General features: G+C 34.1%; 1 non-coding gene across 1 annotated transcript; it reads left to right on the top strand.

The window, feature by feature from the left end:
* The first annotated feature begins 4,722 nt into the window (after nucleotides 1–4,722).
* On the top strand, nucleotides 4,723–4,794 carry TRNAK-CUU (transfer RNA lysine (anticodon CUU)). The gene has a single exon. It is a non-coding gene; the product is annotated as a tRNA-Lys (tRNA).
* Nucleotides 4,795–5,475: the final 681 nt, after the last annotated feature.

Genomic DNA, 5,475 nt, shown 5'->3' with positions numbered 1-5,475 from the left:
TAAACCAAAATTATATCAACAGAAATACAGTACTTACAAGGCATAGTATTTCTTATTTAAATAGGTAAAGACTCACTTATTAATAGTTAACATTTATTTTCTTTCATTTACTTATTTACTAGATGTCTATAACATCTCATGAAATACGATAGTTCTTGCTCTTCTAAATATTGCATTTTAGTAGTGGGGGTCAGGCAATTAAAAAAAAAGGGCAAAGATAAGTGTGATGAGATTGCTAATTTAGACAGTGTTATATTGAAAAATCTATTTTCATATATTATCATAGACAAGAATGAAACGTTAAAAATCCCAGCAAGAGAATGAATGTTGAAAACATAGTGATCAACAAGTCAGAAGGCCCTGCTGTAAATTACTTATTATATTTCCCTTATTTGAGGCTGCATGGCAATCTGAAGATGAGTAAGGGAATATTGAATTGTGGACATTGGGGTTTATCCTGCATGAGATAGGGAACAACTGGAACACTTCGAACAAGTTTGATGTGATCTTTCTTATATCTTAACAAAATCCTTCCTGGAAACATTAGAGTGTAAGAAGACAGGGTGTGTGTGGTAAACAATTAGGATGCTATTGAAAATTAAGGTGGAAGTGGTAAGATGTATTTGCATAATGGATCTATAAGTAGTTGGTATAGTTCATAGTTTCAGTATTATGAAGTTACTTTTTAAATTATTTGCCACTTTCCTCAGTGGCTACATTCTTTCAACCATTTCATTAAACTATAATATAAAAAAATTATCTTTGATCACTTGTTCAGTTCCTTAGAACCCTCACTTCTTATTTCAACAGTCCTTCTAAGTTCTATTAAAATTGTTCTTCCTAATAAAGCTGATAACCAATTCTGTTAAACTCAATTCAAATCTCAGCCTGTGAATTTTTTTTTTCCTTAGTATATTAGCACACTGTTTAGACTTTAATTTCTGTATACTTTAATTTCCACATAGATTTCTTTTAGAGAGCATGCAAGTGGGTATAATTTTGTTATGTAATCCAAATTGTCTTTCCTATAGTAGAAATACAAATTCCATTGTGCCATTTTTTTTTTTTCAATTGAGGTAGCATTGGTTTACAACACTGTATGTGATTTAGAGGTATAGGATCACACCTTTCAGATACACTTTACCACAACACACCATCAAGGCATCTGTAGTCCTCCATTCCAGTCTTTGTGACACACCCACTTTGTTCTCACATTTCCCTCCCATCCAGTTCTAAAGTCTTATGTCTAGGCTTTGTTATTGGTTTGGTTTTATTTAAAGTTATGTTTTGTTTTTCTATATTCTATGAGTAAATCATACCATCTATAATTTGTCTTTCTCTTTCTGACTTATTTTAATCAGAATAGTTCCCACCCTTTCCATCCATGTTGCTGCCAATAGCAAGAGATTGTCTTCTTTTATAGCTGAGTAGGATACAATTATGCATATATAACACATCTTCCTAATATATGTATCTCCCTTGGAAATTTAGCTTGTTTCCATAGTTTGGTTGCTGTAAATAGTGCAATGATGAACAGAAGGGTGACATGTGCCTTTGATTTGTGATTTTGTATTCTTTGGGTGATTACCTAGGAGTAGAGTTGGATCATGTGGTAAATTTTGAGCAGCCTCCATACTGTTTTCCACAGGGCCTGGGCCAGCCTACATTCCCACCAACATGTTGAAGCATTTGTACTTGTCCACATCTCCAGCACTTGCTGTCTCCAATCTTTTTCATAGGGCCCATTTTCACAAGCATGAGGGAGTCTCTCACTGTGGTATGATCTGTATTTCCCTGTCAATAGGTGAGGGTGAGTATGTTCCATGTGTCTGTAGACTACGTCTTATTTGGAGAATGCCTATTTAGCTCTTCCTGCCCATTTTCGATTGGGTTACTTGTTCACTTTTTGTTGAGTTCTATGAGTTCTCTGTAGATCTTTGATATCAGCCCATTTGTCAGGTGTATGATATGCAAATATTTTCTCCCATGCAATAGGATATATTTTTGTTTTAATGATAGTTTCTTTTTCTGTGCAGAATTGTTTTGGTTTGATGTAGTTCTGTTTATATTCTCTTTGGTTATCTTACTGATGGAGTCAAATCCACAAAGTCATCACTGAAGCCTGTGTTATAGGAAGTTTTGCTTATATTTTCCTCTGTGTGTTTTATGGTTACAGGTCTGATATCTAAGTCTTTTATTCATATGAGTTAATTTTTGTATGTATTGTGAGATAGTGGTCTAGTTTCATTCTTTTGCAAGTAACTGTTCAGTTTTCCCAGCACCATTTATTGAAGAGATTTTCCTTTCTGTAAAGCATACGCTTGGGTCCTGTCCATATAAGTATGGGTTCATTCCAAGTCTCTCAATTCCATTATATTGGTCTGTGTTTTCTTTTTCGTTCCAGTACCATATAGATTTGATTATTATATATTTATATTTTAGTTTGTAGTCTGAACCTGTGATACCACCATTCTCCTCCCTCCTTTTTTCCCAAGATTGTTTTGTCTATTCAGGTTTTACAGGTTTCATATATATGAATTTCAATAATGCTTGCTCTATTTCTTTAAAGAATACCATCGAATCTTTGATAGAGAGTGCATTGAATCTGTATATTACTTTGGGTGAAATGGACATTTTAAAAATGTTAATTATTCCCATATATAAGGAGGGAATATCTTTCCATTTCTTTTTGTCATTTATTTTATCCATGTATTATACTTTTCATTCTTCAGGTTCTTCTTCTCCTTTGTTAAACTTGCTTTAGGTATTTAATTCTTTTTGGTGCATTTGTGAATGGGATCAAGAAAATAATGCAATGGTTTTTCTTATCTTACTGTCTTTGTTCCTATGACCACTGCATCTTATATTAATTTTTATGTTCTTGAAAGCTTCTGACCTCATTCTAAATGTTATTAAATCAGAAAGTCTCTCCTTGACCTGCCATGGCAGATCCCCTGATATTTACTTTTAATTCACTAAATATATTATACTTGTGGGTTTTATATTTTTCCTTGACTATTTGATTTATATGTGTCTCATTTTACCTTGTTGGTGCTCATCACTGAATCCCCGGTTCTGAACTTGTCACAAATAGAAGCTATGAAAATATGAGATTGATACTAGATTGGTAACAGTGAAATTTTTTTCATTTGTGATTCTGTATTAGGATTCTACAGAGAACCGAAGGAATAAGAGATATGTGTACATATCTCTATACCTATCTATCTGAGATTTATTATAGAAATTGGCTTACAGGGGTCTCCCTGGTGGTGCAAGGGGTTTAGACACAACCTATGAAGCTGTCCGCAGCCACTGTAGCATGAGTTCCATTCCAGGCCATGGAGCTACCCACTGTCACAGCACACCTCTCCTGACTGACCTGCTGCTCCCCTCAACAGTGTATTTTAGTCAATCTGCCTGTTCTTTTCCCCTTGTCTCTGGTGAATCCTCTTATCCTCCCCACCTTTGGCCTGTACCCTAGTTCTTGTATGCATAAATAAATAAATCTTTAAAAAAAAAAAAACGCTCACAAACCTAGGGACCCAAAAAGTCCAGCAGTTTAATATCTGCAAGCTGGATAACCAGAAAAGATGGTGCTGCGTTTTTGTCTGAGACAAAGGGCTGGAAATAAAGGCTTCTGGTTTAAGTCTTAGACTTCAAGTGACTTGTTGAATGGGAAGAGTAACATAATTTCAACATATTTTTCCTTCTATAATTTTGCTGTCTCTTGAATGCAATTAAAACTCTCCTCTTTTATTTCACTGTTATACTGATTTTTGTATGGCAACAGTAAAAATAATGTTAATCAGCAGTTCACTGCCTTGTGTAGTCCAGCACAGTTATCTGTTGATGAAACCTGGAGTTAAGTCCTTTGTTAAGGTATTGTTTTATGGTGTTGTTAAGTATAATTTCACCTAAATCTATGTACTTTAGAATATGTTGTTTAGATTTTGATGACTTGAGAGATACAGTTGATTTAGGTTTAGCTGCATCTACAACCTTACATAATATTAGCTAGAGTGTTTCTCCCCTTTCCTCCTTTTTTTTCTCAGGCTTGGTTAGCTCTTCCCTTTGGGCAGTGGGCACAGTTTTTCCTGTTGAAATTTTTTATCTTTCTCAGGCCAGGACTCAGGAGCACCAGAAACCTCAACATAATAGAGGCTCTAATTTAATCAAGAGAAGGAGACTTACTATTTTTGTGGGGATTTGAACTACTAACAAAAAGTGTTGTCAAAAAAATAGGTTTCATGATTTTTGAAGACAATAGTTATCATGAACTGTGTAGGAAATTATTGCTGTTATCTTTCCTTTTCTCCTACCTCTGAAGACTTGAATTTACAGGAAAGACTTTGTACAAAATTTCTTGCATCAAATATATTTTATACCTTATCTTTTTAGAAGCCTCCAATGTTCCTTAAACATTCATGCAACGCTAAAGTGCAGATGTCTAAATTAATACTACTATGAGACATAAAACAAAAAAAAATCCTATTTCCCAAGTACAGTAGTCTAAATTATATTAAATTTCAAAAATCAAAGGCCAAATTCAGCATTTTGGGGATATTATTTATATTCAGCTCTATTCAGATCTATTTGCAACATTGTATTTATCCATTTTTTTCCAATAACATAATAAACCAATAATGTAAGATATCCAGGCTGAAAGAGAAATGCATTTATAGAAAATGAAAACCCTATTTGGAAATAGCAGTAAAGGGCACAGCCCGGCTAGCTCAGTTTGTAGAGCATGAGACTCTTAATCTCAGGGTCATGGGTTCGAGCCCATATTGGGCTCAGGTCTTTTCTCTGGGGAACTCTGGAAATAACAGAAAAGGAAGAGTGTTAGCCATTAGTATTGTTCAGCAAGGTACCCTGTTCTACTTACTGCCTCAAAAATGTATTTTACTTTCTCCTTAAAGTTAGGAACAATGATGTGAATTTGTTTTGTCTATGTTCTCTTCTATGTAGGTTTCACCTCCAATTTAATCCATTCTTAGTTACTTTTTTTTTATGGCACAATATTGTGGTGAAGTTTCATTCTTTTGCATGTGTCTGTCCGGCTTTCCTAATGTCATTTGTTGAAGAGACTTTCCTTTTTCTATTTTATATAGTTGCCTCCTAATCTCTACATGCTCAAAACTGCCACTCATGCATATACAAATATCCAACATTCAGTAGGGAAATATTTGAAACGTGGTCTCATTCAGTTGGACTGAGTCCAAGCAGTTTGATCATGTGTAATTGCAGTCTCATTTTCAAGGTTTTTTTTAATTATTAAAATTTTCAAGATGAGGAGGGACTTTGGATTTTCTGTGAATTCTCTAAATTTAAAGTATTGGTATTTGATTCAGTTAAGGGAAAGAAAAAACAATTTTCATGCCAAAATAAATAAATCTGTGAGCCAAATAAAAAGAATGGACTGCTTTTGTAAATGAGCCAATGAACAAATGAATGAGTGATAATTGTTTCTCAACC

Source organism: Talpa occidentalis, unplaced genomic scaffold (assembly GCF_014898055.3).
Source record: "Talpa occidentalis isolate TD23 unplaced genomic scaffold, MPIMG_talOcc4v2.1 talOcc4.5, whole genome shotgun sequence".
NCBI lineage: Eukaryota > Metazoa > Chordata > Mammalia > Eulipotyphla > Talpidae > Talpa > Talpa occidentalis.
The sequence above is the reverse complement of the archived record's forward strand: the minus strand, read 5'-3'. Positions and strand labels throughout refer to the sequence as shown.